Consider the following 14,841-nt stretch of genomic DNA (forward strand, 5'->3'; position numbering starts at 1 on the left):
TGTCCCTCAGATCTTTCACAGCCATGTTGAGGTTGCCTGTGTATGTAATGTCGAGGCCAAGGTAAGTGTAGTTTTTTGTGTGTTGTAATTTAGTGGTGTCCAAATAGAAATTGTGTGTAACCTGGTTTCTGTATTGTTTCTGAAAGATCATTATCTTAGTCTTTACTGTGTTGACTGTCAGGGCCCAGCTCTGGCAGAATCTCTGCAGGACGTTAAGGTGCTGCTGCAGACCTTCTTCAGTAGGTGAGAGTAACACTAAGTCATCTGCATACAGCAGACCTCTGATCTCAGTGTTGTTCAGGGTGAGGCCAGGTGCCGTGGAACTCTCTAATTGGGTTGCTAATTCATTGATGTATAGATTGAAGAGAATTGGACTGAGATTGCATCCCTGCCTCACTCCCCGGCCCTGGGAGAAGAACGCTGTTTGTTTGTTTCCAATCTTTATGGCACATTCACTTTTTGTATACATGTTCTTAATCAAATCATATGTTTTTCCTCCAATGCCACTATCAAGTAGTCTGTAGAAGAGGCCCTCGTGCCAGATGGAATCAAAGGCTTTTTGGAAGTCAACAAAACAGGCATATACCTTTCTTTTCTTAATGTTTAATTCTTGATCAATTAGAGTCTGGAGTGTAAATATATGGTCCGTTGTGCGGCAATTTGGCAAAAAACCAATTTGGCATTTATGCAGAATATTGTGGTCATCAAGGAATTTGACAAGTCGTTTATTAATGATGTTGCAGAATATTTTTCCCAGGTTACTGGATACACAATCACTCACTCACTCACTCTCACTCACTCTTACACACACACACACACTCACTCACTTAACTATTGTCACACACTCACACTCACTTAACTATTGTTCCCCAGGCCATGTAGCAATCAGTGTTAATGAGAAAATTGAGTTGGAACTAATGAGAGACACCCTTTGAGAAATCAAGATGACCTGACGTAGATGAACAAGAGGGTACAAAATTAACACTCACCAGGAGCCAAGGCTAGTAACAGTTGGCTTTGGGAAGAAGAAGAAAAACAGAACTACTGGCCACTGGACAATATGACTTTTAGAAATTGCAACTGAACAAAGAAATTCAGAACGGTAATTTTTAGAAACTAGAAAATGTTCTTCAAACATTTCAAAATGTCTTCCTTACGGATAGATGACTAGGTTGGAAGAACACTTAACTTTCCCAGAATGCAATACCAGAATGTAACGTCCGAACATATAGATGTAATGGCCAATCAAATGTGTTTAAATTAGTTTAGTTTATAGGCTTATCGGAAACAACGACCGATTTGTACACGTCTGATCTTTGGCACATCACCCAACACTCATAACAAGCTGTAGAAGAAAAGCAAAGAAACAATTAATAATGTAATTTGGAAACATACTTAAGACTGTTTTGAATGTGTTGCCCACAAGAATATGGCCCTATACCCAAAATAAGTAACTACAATATCAAGGCAAGTAATTGCCGATTCTTATGATAAATTGTTTCGTTTGAATAAATAATTAATTGGGACAAAACAGATTTATTGCAATGATTTACAGTATAACATGTACACTGGTCCAAAAGTTTGAGGTTGGAAAGATTTTTCTAATGTTTTTGAAAGAAGTCTGTCATGCTTAACAAAGCTGCATTTAGTACAGTAAAAATGGTGAAATATTATTTCAATTTAAAATAACTGGTAATTTATCCCTGTGATCAAAGCTGAATTTTCAGCATCATTACTCCAGTCTTCAGTGTCACATGATCCTTCAGAAATCACTCTAATATGATGATTTGATGCTCAAGACACATTTATGATTATTATCAATGTTGAAAAGAGTTCATATTTTTGATGAAACAGTAGGGGTGTGACGAGACGCTTATCTCACGAGACGAGACTAGACACGAGATTGAGTTCACGAGAACGAGACGAGACGAGATTTTTGCACAATTTTTCAGAAATCCTCAATGACTAAATTCATGACTGGAAAAATAGTATGCAGGTGCATTTTGCAATTTTTTAACTAATAATCTTCTAATGCATGTCATTTCAGGTCTACTTTATGAGTATGAATGATCAAATGCATTGAAAGAAAACAATATACAAGCACTGTAAAAGGTTTTTATTGACTGGCTTTTCTCCTGTTTGATTTCACATGAGTCTCTTCAGACCTTACTGTACATTTAAGAGCTTTCAGAACTTCTGATTGAGGCTGTGTGTGACCTAACTGAACTCATTGAAGTCTGAAGTGCAAACAATAAGTGCAAGTGCAACCATAATCAAAGTTAGCACACAGACTCTTTATAATTGTTTTGAAATTGCTGTTTTATTTTGCACCAGCAGTTATAGGGTTAATATGGCGAGTTCGGAAAAGGTAGAGAGAAACGAGGCTGGTGTGTTTGTCTCTATGTTGTTCTTGTGTTCCGATTATAAGTTCAGAAACAGAGCCTCCCATGTCTGTTGTCCTTAAGACATTACAGTACTCTCTAAATCAGGAGTCACCAACCCGTCGATCGCGATCGATAAGTCGATCTTGGAAGCATTTTAAGTCGATCGCGAAGAGTTTTCAAAATCAGAGAAAAAACACCAATATTTGTATTCATTATTATTTATTAATTAAAAATGCACCATGTGTGAGCCTACTGTGTGTAGTAAATGGTGTCTAGGGGATGCGGAGGCGCGCGCGCCGTTACAATGACGTCATTTTTGGCTCATGCGGACGCGTCGAGTATAAACAAGGCTTCACGCTTTAACCAGCTCAGCCACTTCACACTGCGCTCACATCGATATGCAAACTAACGAAACGATGGCACAACGGTGAGGGAGTAGGCTATTGCTAGTTTGAAATCTGCAGGGGTTTTCCTGCATAGACAATTATGAGGCGGCCGCCTCCGTCAAATTTATAGTTAAGAAACAATATAACGTTATAGACTACACACGACCAGAGTGCTGTTTTCCTGAATGCAAGCACGATTGAAACCAAGATATTGATTTCATAACAGTTCAATAAACAAATAGTTAAAATTAAGTTACTTACATTTTTAGACGTAATTACTGTTTTTGTTCTGTTTCAGCAGCGAAAATAGTTCCAGACAACAGAACCAGCGCATCTCACAGCTAGCAACACTCATCCATTATTCATTACTGAAGGATTCAGCGTTTTGACCTAATCGCTCGAGTCAAAGATTCAATTAACCTTACCCATTATTAAACCGCCTCATTCTGAATCAATCAGCCGTTTGAACGAATCGTTTGAATGAATGACTCAATGACTCGCTCATTAAGACGGCCGCCTGCCGCTTCTACTGGCGGTTTAGTTTCAAAGTATCATTCTTTTCAACATTCCTTATTTGTATATTCAAAAAATATTCAAAACAATCTCATAATCTCATTTAACACAGTTTTAATTTTTCAATGTAAATTATTAAATTTGATTGGTAACAGCCTTGTCTTATTATTTTAATTGAATGTATTGATAAAATGTAAGAATTTGAAATGAAATTTAGAGCATACCAGTACATTAAATAAAATTAGGGGGAAAATGCCCTTTATAAAGGTACAAAAAATTATTCCGATAAGAGTGTTTTCAAAAATGAAACATTGACAATTTAAGTTTAAAGGTATTTAAGTTTAAGTTTAAAGGCTAAAGCCTCTGTTTAGGCTATAAAGGAAATGTAATTTTGCCAAAAGAAGAACTTTTAATTTAAATAAATGTTAATTTTAAATCAGCCTACTTCAGTGTGATATGTTACCATATTATCATGCTTAATTGAATAATTGTAATGTGATGATCAGATGCAGATATCTAAATCAAAGAATATGGGTGGTTGGCGGGTGGATTATTTTTTATTTTTAACAACAGATTCGAGTGACTCAAAGTGCACCAGATTAATGAATTTATCTTTAAAATGTACAAATTTTTCTCACGGGGGGCAGGACCCCGGACCCCGATTTTACCACCTCCGCCTCATTTTGAGCCAGGAAAAACCCTTTATTGGCTATTGTTAAAAGGAGATCTGTGTTTTATGTTGTTGGAAAAGGGAAAGAGAATCAGTCCTGTACATGACTGTTTTAGGCCTGTAATTGATTGATTATTGAGGTAATGAATAGTAGTAGGTCTGTAATTTGTGTGAAAATATTTTTGAAGAATTGAAGGATGACTGTTGTCATAATAATTGGTATGCTAGTTGCACTTACCATTTTGATTTGAAATAGCCTATGTTTTAAAAGGGAAAATGAAACAGTACATTATTGGCTTAGGCCTGTAATTGACTGATTAGTGTGTTTATATATGAGTAATAAGCCTGTGGATATATACTTAACAATGTTATATTACTGTTGAAAATGTTGAATTATAGTTGACAGTTTGTATAGTTATATACTATTTGTATAGTTAAATAAATATTTTCCTAGTGACTAACAGGCAACAAAGAATGTCAAAGTAGAACTACATTGTGGCCTTGTTTTTTCATAATTTTCTGCAAGTGGTAGATCTTGGTTTACATTTGGACTTGGGATGTGATCTTAGGCTTGAAAAGGTTGGTGACCACTGCTCTAAATATTCGAAGTGCAAACAGAGACCATAGCCGCAAATAAACAGTCCAGAGATGGGTATTGGGAGACGGACAATGAAGCCTAATTTGTGCGCAATGCACATTAGGGAGCTTGTGTTTTACTTTCAAATTGGTGATCGCGCGTGTATAGGGAGCAGCGGTGCTGAACGTGCATTTTTACAAGATAAGACATTTATCAGACGTTTAGTCTATGTTGCGCAATGAATCCTCCGCCATCGTCACGCGAACAGTGAACTGTGATTCGTGCTGCACTGATTGCAACGGCAACTCGTGCTGGATGAGCAGAGCAGACTTTTACATTCGTTTATAATGGTTATTATTTATTATAAAAACAGCAAAACGATAGTTTAGGCGAATGTGAGTGTACAGTAGCGGTGGAATATTGTATTGTAATCTCACCCTCACGCTCAGTCATGGCGAGATCGGGAGACAGCTTTTCACTCAACGGGAAATCTCGTCATATTTTAGTCTCGCTATGAAACAGTGAAACATTTTTTTTAGGATTCATTTGATATTTCAAAAGAACAGCATTTAGTTGAAACAGAAATCTTTTTGTAACATTATAAATGTTTAAAAGAAAACTGTAAAACGGTCACTTTTGATCAATTTACTGCATCCTTGCTGAATATAAGTATTAATTTCTTTTTTTAAATCATACTCACCCCAAACTTTATACTTGAGAGGCAACAAGTTAATTTTGAACACTGTCATTAACTAAGAATCTATAATTTCATCATAAGCTTGACTCTCTGATGGATAGTCGCTGAAAAATACAGACGTCAAACAATGTGTTTTCTGTCAGAGAAGTGCATGAGGAAGAGTAACATGCCATCCAGCTCCTGTACACAAGACAAACAGATGGTGTTACTGAGAGTCATCCATCTTATACTGTAAGAGCCGCCTGCGAACACAACCTCAGTACAAAAGGATCAAATCGTTCAGAAAAAAAGTGACATTAGACAATAATGTTACAAAATAATAACGAACACAACTATGACAGCACCGTCACACCAAACAAAAGCCAACCAGTGAAAAGAACCATACACTGTGTGCCAAAACAATAGCACTCAATTATTTAAAATACTTCTAGCATCCATCTTCTTTTTGTGGTTTAAGACAAGCATTCAGCGGTGTATTGATTTCCCAAAAGATCTAGAAGTCTGGCAACATTCAGAGGAATACAAAGCAGGTCTAAGGATTGTTCAGAAGTGCATTTGCTAGCTTTTAGGGGATGTCTAATGCTATTTTAATGCATTCTGACTTATTTACACGATTAAAGAGTTAGATTCTCATGCTAAACATGGCCAAAGTTTCAAACAAACGAGTTGGACGCATGACGGAGTATTTCTGTGCCAATTATGGGTGTAACGTCCATAAACAATCAGTGAAAGGCTCACTCTATAACATGTCACGGTAAAATACCAAGTGTTACGTTATTCTCATGATGTCTGAAAATAAATCACTCAGTCAAACTGACGGATCAGCTTTATTTGTAGCCTGGGAAAACCCAGACAACTTCCGGCAAATTTAGATTTGCTCTGAAAGTTAGTCTGGCAAAGAGCTCATTCAAGCCCATTTCCAATCCGCCGAAATCGAGGCACCAATCAGAAACGTTGGGGCGGGCTTTACACGATGACGACAGCGCTGGGATTTTGAAGCAGATTTTGTAGCCTACATTACAAAGATGGATGCCGCCGTCGAACATCACTCGTTCCAATCAGCTATCGCGTCTGTTTTAAGCCATTTGAACGTTTCCTTTTAGTTAAAAACCGAGCAAAGAACAACACTCGGAGATGTTTCTCCGCCGCTCTGCATACGTCATCTCCTTCATCGCTCTGATTTAGGGCTGCAGCTATCGATTCTTTTTGTAATCGATTAATCTAGCTAGGGCTGCAACAACTAATCGATAAAATCGATAATAATCGATTATGAAAATCGTTGTCAACGAATGTCATTATCGATTAGTTGGTCTGCTTACGTCACGGGGAGCGTTTACTGGTGATTGGTTGAAACAGGCCAATCAGGATGCTCTCTGTCTTACACGCGCTTCATGAGGCACACACGCAAGGTCTCTCTCCCTCCGTCGCTCTGCCGCGCGCTCGCGCTACACGGTTTGGAGCACAGTCTCTTCTGTCTCGCATGCGCGCTCAAATCCCGGGAGTTTGAACTAATTTGCGGGCATCAGGGAGCCGCATAAGCCGCTATCAATATGCGGGTGACTCCCAGAACTTCCGGGAGACTTGGGATGTCTGTATTTTGTCTCGAGCATCAGGTTGCGCAATCAGTTCGCTCGCAACATAAGTGATGGATTAAAATAGTGCTACCGCAGAAATATTAAATTAAAACGGTCTTTACAAAGCGAAGCACTGAATATAAAGGCAGTTAATAACAGCAGCAGTAAAAGATTGTTTTAGTTACTGTACTCAGTGGTTTTCAGCGAATGTTTGGGCACTAATGCATCATTTTTCCTTTAAGGCGAGACACTACAGGTGAATAGGCTAAAAAATTTAACTTACAGATATCACCATGAAACTTTACCAGTTGATTACTCACATGAATTGGAGAAAAAAATGTATTGCAAGTTTTTTGTAATTTTTTGTTTAAATATGCTAATCAGGCTATATCTAATTAAATATGCGCTAATTTGCCTATATTTTGAAGTGACGTTTTTTGAAGATGAAAAAAACAAGGTTCAAAATTATTGTTGCATTTTGTTGATATATTCAAGGAAAAGACATTTTCAGAGGGGATTATGAATATCTCCTTTTGTTACCCTGTAAATCAGAAAATACTGCCAATAGTCTTAAAAAATTGATTTCCGCCCTATTTTTAGGCATAAAATGTCATATAAATCAGGCCAAAAATTATATATCAACAAATCCCTCTGAACAAACCTTCACAATATAGTTAGGAATAGGACTGTAAAGTTTGGTGTATGTAGGTGCTACTGAAGTGGAAAATCGTCACTAGGAGTGTGAGAAAAAACTCATTTTGAGAAAACGGCCTTTAAAGATTTGTATGGCAAAATTCCACTAATTTCTATTGAAAGCCATGAATTACAGACAAAATATGCTTTAGGTCCAAGTAAAATCAATGTATCACACTGTTTAACATCCAAAACTCATCATTGCTTCATCCATCACTGATCATAACATCCAAAACAACACTTCAACAGTCCATCACACAGGTGAATATGTTTCTGCCTGAGGAACTCACAACCACTTTAGGATCCCACAATTACAGATTTGGTAAGTATTATATAGTAATTATATTATACAAAAACTGAAATGTGTTGTGTAATGTAATTGTTTTGTATATATAGCGTGTAAAGTATAGTATTATGTGATGCATGTATATAATGTCAGAGCGCGTCACGTGATGATTCTGAACGAATCACGTTGTCAGAAATTGACATCAGCCAATGAGATGTGCATTTCGAGTTAAATCGCTGGTTTTACTTTCAAGATTGGTTGCTGATAAACAGGAAATGACCATATTTGGATCAGATAGCGTTGCAAAGGAGAGAGAGAGCTTTCTAACGGTGTGTGTGATGACAGGGTGCAGATCGCGACCGCGGAGCAGAGGGATGATTTAGAACGCCAACTTTTGATGAATTTATGTGAAATCTACACACGCAAACAGACAAAGTGTAGTAAAATAAATACCTAAATGTGTATTTTGGACTTTTTTTCAGCACAAGTCTGAAAGAAGACATGTTATTGAAGACAAATAGCCCAAAATCTCAAAATTGACCAATGAAAAAAAAACGATGTTTTTGCCTGCCGTGTCTCGCCTTAATCAAGCCTGTTAACTTGCTGCGTACCTCCATTACGTTCTCTATTTACAGCATTTGTCTACTATTAAGTTTTAATTGTTTTTCAAACGCGATCTACTGCAGCTCTACGTTCACACGCTTGTTTTCAGTCTTTCTATATTTATTTTATCAATGTATCCTTATAATTCAATTAATTTTAAATAAAAATTAAATGAATTATATATTTTAGATGTTTTTAGTTTACATCTTCACATCTGAACAACATGTCTGTGTAAATTTGTTTTAACAAAAATTGTGTTAAAACAATATGTTGGATATAAATGTTTTGTTTTGTTTTTTTTTACATTAATCATGGTTGTCAACTTGCCATCAGCAATTATCATTAAAAACAATGCAAATATTGATATTACTAAAACTCAATGTGTGGCTTTTGCACTTTTTAAAGTACACTTTTACACATAAATATCCTGATTTAGGGTTTTAGGTAACACTTTATTTTACTGTGTCCTTGTTACATATGTTACATGTACTTACTGTAGTAATAACAGTAAATTATGCATAATTACATGCAACTAACCCTCAACCTAATCCTACCCTATTCCTATAGTAAGTACATGTAGTTACTTAATATTACTCTGTACTTAAATATATAATTACACTGTAACAAGGACACCTTAAAATAAAGTGTAACCGGGTTTTATTTAGTCAATAAACAAAAAAATCGAATTGAATTTTCTATCTGATTAATCGATTAATCGAAAAATAATCGTCCGATTAATCGTTTATCAAAATAATCGTTAGTTGCAGCCCTAAATCTAGCACTTAATCGATCGATTAATCGAGTAATTGGATAAAACATTTGTTGTGTTTTTAAACAACCAAAACAAATAATGCATAACGAAAATGATGTGGCTGTAAAATGATCAAACATTTGGCTTTTGTTTATCAAAAAACAAACAAAAAAAACCTGCTATTTATTCCAACTCCAACATTTGGCTCCAAAACTAAGCCTATTTATTGCAATTTTTACCCATTTAGTATAAGTGCCAACAATGTTCTATGCTCAATTACTTTGGTAGCCGATTAAAATGTCTTCCCCAAAAGTACGAGTGGATTTGGAGAAGCAGACTGGGGAATTTCATTTTTTGTTGTTGTCTGTAACTATTTGGAAGACGTGACATACAAACAAGGTCTCCCAAAGACTGCAATACAATATTTGTTCCTCCATCACGTCGCGGTGTATACAGTGAATGCATGCTGAAATTATTGTTGCATGGCTACATTAAAGTTTAAGCATATTTGATGCATTGCCGCAATTGATCTGACTGGCGCGTGAGAGAGACGAGGGTGCGTGTGTGTGTGTGTGTGAAGGGGTTCTTTTTTTAGGCAATACTCTCTTGCAATTGAACGTGAATACGTTTACTACTTAAAAACATCAAAGCTAAACATCATATCTAGTCAAACCGCATCACGACATCGCTACAAATACAGTATGGGATTAAATTCAGCGAACATCAATGTATCATAGTCTTATGGTGTGTTCACACCGAACGCAAATTTAATTATTTGCGCGAGTAGATTACATACAAAGTCAATGCAAAGACGCGAATAGACGCATCATTCGCGCCGGGCGTCGCGACTGACGCGAATTGGGAGACGCGTTTGCCGCGAACGTCTTCCGCGCAAGTTGAAAAATTTGAACTCGAGCGAATGTTCAAGCGTCTAACTGGACGTGATAAACGTGTATTTGACGCTCTATCCGCGTTCGGTGTGAACACCATTAGTTTACCTTGTTTCAGCGACGCTTGGTGAAACAGCACGGAGTGGATGTTTTCGGTTCAGATGCTGAATCATTAGGGCTGCACGATTTGGGGAAAATGTCATATTGCGATTATTGAGGTCAATATTGCGATATGCGATTGCGATATAATAAACAAATGGTTTAATGAGTCAACTTCCTTGGTTCTAAAGCAAAATGCACACACAGATTAGTGATAATTCTGAAATGTGTATTTCTCAACTCAAACTAGCAACAACAACTAAATGATTGATAACACCTATAATGATCAATAAGACATTGATGTCTGGATAAAAATTAATTTAATTTTAATTTAAGTGAACTTCAAACAATCCTCACATAAACCCATAATACAGTTTTTTTCAGTCGCTAACAAGCGTTTGTCCAACCAGTAGTCACATTTTCAAAACTCTAAACACAATTAGCACAGCATCGGTCTATTGTGGCCATACCATTCACACATTTCATGTCGTTTTCACACAATATGCAGTCAGTGAACACATTTCCACAATGCTTACATTTTCTTAACAGACAAGTTATACCTCCCAACAAAATTATGGATTGTTTTTGTAGTATTTGCGAATGCTAACACACACCATCCCACAATAGCAAAAACAATATTCCAAACCTTAGATACAGTATAAAAACCTCTGCTCCTGCAATGATATCAGTTCAAAAACAATATATCTCAGCAAAATAATAAACAAACAATTGAATAATTGACACACAGCTGATTTATGTTGGGTAAATTGGGCCAACCCAAAATTACACAATTTTTTTCTATTACATTGACACTTATACAGTAAAATTAGGACTTTGAGGAGTGATGTTTTTGAAAACAGAAACAGAAAAAGACAAACACTGTAATGTCTGGACGAGGAAGAGTAAGAGCAAGGGGCCCAGGGAGAATAGCAGGAGCAGTGAGAGGTGCAGTGAGAGATGCAGTGAGAGGTGCAGAAGTGCAATATTTGATGAAAACATGTGGCCTAACCCTGAAGATCGCAGAGATTAGATACAGTAATTTTGTGCTTTTTTTGTAAGCAATACTGTAAAACTTTTTCTGTTCTATCATACCGTGTTTCTACTGTACCTCCTGTTGTAAACAGTAAAGGGAAAAAAACTGATTTGCTTTTTACTAGAATGCTTTTGAATGTGAACATTACTGTACATGTGGACATACAGTTCCCAACCAAGAAATTTAGTGTAAAAAGGTTGGATTGCATGTTTTGCATGCAAATACCTGTAAAACTGAAACATCAAAGTCTATGCAGTTATTGTAATGTCAACAATAGCCAGTATTTTGAAACCTGGTGTACTTCGATTGACTGCATGTACCTTGTGAAGTGAAAACAAGTGTTATTCTTTAACAGAATAATTTCATTTTGATTCAGATTTCCAGCGTTTTGGTCAAGTTAGTGTGTGCAGAGAAAGATGTGTTCTATTTTGAAATGAAGAGTTAGTATATATTTAACAAAATGTGTTTTTGAGAAGAAAATTAACCATTTGGCCAATTGTGTTTTGTAGGTGTGAGTCTGTGTTAAGAGTTTAGAAAAAGTATCTGAAGTATGGGTAAGCGCTTGTTAGCGATTGAAAAAAAACTGTAAATGTCATATTTACCTGTGCTCTTCCTGTCTAACAGGTAGGACATATACAGAAATTTAATAAAGTTATCAAACAGTCTGCGCTGCATAAACTATAAATTATATGGACTAAAATCCTATTTAAAGCTACACAAGTTCTTTGGTCAAGAGCAGTGAGTGTTTTTCTCTGTTCCCTTTGTTCTTTGATTAACTTTACTGACAGAAAGCATTATTGGACGCTGGCCCTTTAAGAGTTGCTGACAGAGACGCGGATCTCACACGCACCTTATTCTCTCACAACTCTTTACGACCATCATAAGACTACTCTTATGTTATGAAGACACTCAACAAATGTGTGTGTGTGTGTTATTGTTTGTTCACTTCAAGCGGAAAGAGAACTGTATTCTGGCGCGCGGTCTGTGCACGCGCATGATACTGGCGCGCGTCTTTCAGTCAGGACACACACAGGCAGCGCGCGCTCTTTTGACTCGTCTCGCTGAATGGTTTAAAGCATTCGCATGAATAAGAGCGGGATCATGTAACACTAGGCAAAGGATGACAAAAAAATAACAGATGCTGCGTTAACAGGCCTAATTTGTTTATTTCATATAAAATCGCAGTATTTTGCATCATATAATCGCATAGGCTTGACATCGCGATTACGATTGCGATATGATTAATCGTGCAGCACTATGAATCATTGAAGTCGTACTGTTGTGGTATGCCAGGTCTACTTTGCAGTAGACACATTGCACCTTGTTCTCTTCCTTTTTAAGTATGTAATGATCCCAAACTTTAGACATTCTCTGCCGTTTATGAACATCTTTACTCTCCTATATGAACATCTATACTCTATAGTATAGATCCCTGTGCGTATAGTGCGCGTCATAGGAATTTAACAAGGCTTCGAGGCAGAGTTTTTGCCTCGAGGAATTTTTGTAATTGAGTTAATCGAGTAACTCGATGAATCATTTCAGCCCCACTCTGATTGGGTTTAGGTCTATCCGCGACGTCCGTTGGTGACGCCCCTCTGGAAATGATTTGTCTATGACACTTTGCCAGACCATAACTCAGTTACAACTGAGAATGGTCTGGTTTTAACCAGGCTACTTTATTTGTAGAACAACCTTATGATTGGAAATGATTCATTTCAGTCTTTTTAAATGGAAGTTCCCAAAACCGAAAATGCCACCCATAATTCAAAAGGCAGTAAGCTCACAGGAATACAGTGGATACGTTTCGGAACGGTTTTTCCATTGTAATTCCTTGTATAGGGCACTATAATTTCCGCAATCACGGAATCGCGGACGGAATCGCGAAATTGGCCTATTACAGTTTTTTTCGATTGCTAAACGTCAGTGAGCACAACTGGAGCTACATGTGCTAAACTCTAACGACAGTCTGCAAAACTCTACACACTTATCCCATGACTTTAACCACAACCTCCACAACACTGTGGATTTACTGCACTTTGTTCAAATGCTAACACACTGCTGTCAAAACTGTGAACCACACATTCAAAACAGAACAGATTTCAGCCTTGTGCCTTTCACACACTGATGACTGCACTTTCAGCTGAAAGGCTCAATTATTTGTTCGAATTACAGTATGTACTTTTAGTTTCTACCTTTTTTTTCTCATTGCTGTAATTCCATAAATGACTACAGATTATTGAAGCAAACTGCTCATTTTCATTTACCTTAAAGAATTGTTATGTTCTAAAAACTGTAAATAAATCATGTGAAAGAATGCCACTCTTTTCTTTGAAGAAAATATTACTTTGTATGAAGTCACTGAAATTGTTCAAACTGTAAAGATGAAAAGTTTGTATTTTCTGTATTGGTGTTTGATGCTAGTGTTTTTCCTCTCAGTGTGTTCTGAGGGACAGTGTGTGTTATCTCAGTGAGGGTTGTGTAGTGTTTGGCAGCTCTGAGCCTGTGTTGAGCCGTGTGTTAAGAGTTGTGTTGCTTGGATTGAGTTTTGCAGGTGATGTGTGAACTGTTTAGCTCAGGGGACTGTTGGTAGTGCAGACTGTAGTTAGAGTTTAGCACATGTAGCTCCAGTTGTGCTCACTGTCGTTTAGCAATCGAAAAAAACTGTAACGCGTAATTTTACATATTTGGAATGAATTTCTGTTTTTGTGTGGGAGAAGAACGTATGTCTGGGGAAAATGCAAACAGGGTGAAGCAAATCTGGGCGACACATCCCTTCCCGTCATTTCAGCTCCAATGACGGCATCAAAACAATGAAAGCATGGCGAAGAAGCAGCTCTCCACGGCTCTGCTTTCCTCGGCGAAAAAGTTAAGAAACTCGACGCTAAGCCCTCAGTACTGAGCCGAGCAGTTCGCACGTGACTTTTATGAAGTGTTAATTCGTGGAGGTGCAAATTTCTGTTACCTCAATAAATTTAAGATCATTCCTATTGTTTTTGGTCATACTTCTTTTTCTGTTCGAGCTGCTACTGAATGGAACCGCAACCGCAAATCCTTTAGCAATCAGAAATCTAAAAACTTATTGTACATTTAAGAACCATTTAAAGAAATGGCTTCTTGAATTTCAGAGCTGTCAACATTAACACATTTCTCTAGGCTTCTTGCCTTGTGTGTGTGTATATGTTATGTCTTTGTCAGATGTTTGTTTGATTGCTGGTTTGCTGTAATTCGACTGTATTTTTTTTAACATAATAGGATCTCTTACTAAATGTATTGTACAATTTTTTGTTATTTTTTTATATGCAATTTATATTCTCTTTTAGGGTGACTTTTAACATCTGTCCTGCAGATGAAAAATAGCCTTCTGGCTAATTCTGGCATATTGGCAACAATGTTAATTAATATGCACTGTCCCTGTAATAATAAATAAATAAATAAATAAATTTGTGTACATTTTAATCATTAACATTAAAGGCACACTCTTTTTACAACTAAAATAACAGTAAAGGGTAAAAAAAACTGAATTCCCAAAAAATTGCAAGAATTAAAACCAGGGTCCGAAATTAACACCCGCCAAGCGCCAAATGCGGGTAGATTTTCCGTTTGGCGAGTAAATCTCAAAAGGCTATCCGCCCCACTGGCAGGTGAATGTTCATACCAAAATCGTAATGTAACGAGTTAACGTTAA

General features: G+C 36.9%; 1 protein-coding gene and 1 long non-coding RNA gene across 5 annotated transcripts in view; both read right to left on the reverse strand.

Annotated features, from left to right (window-relative positions):
- LOC130096592 (cAMP-specific 3',5'-cyclic phosphodiesterase 4D-like) overlaps nt 1-14,841 on the reverse strand; it is a 336,854-nt gene that overhangs the window by 228,092 nt on the left and 93,921 nt on the right. The window lies entirely within an intron of this gene.
- On the reverse strand, nt 2,102-4,675 carry LOC130096596 (uncharacterized). Its single transcript, XR_008808198.1, has 2 exons — nt 4,545-4,675; nt 2,102-2,476 (listed from the first exon to the last, which is right to left on the reverse strand). It is a non-coding gene; the product is annotated as an uncharacterized LOC130096596 (long non-coding RNA).

This window comes from Rhinichthys klamathensis, unplaced genomic scaffold (genome assembly GCF_029890125.1).
Source record: "Rhinichthys klamathensis goyatoka isolate OS25496 unplaced genomic scaffold, OSU_Roscu_1.1 h1tg000200l_1, whole genome shotgun sequence".
NCBI classification, from domain to species: domain Eukaryota; kingdom Metazoa; phylum Chordata; class Actinopteri; order Cypriniformes; family Leuciscidae; genus Rhinichthys; species Rhinichthys klamathensis.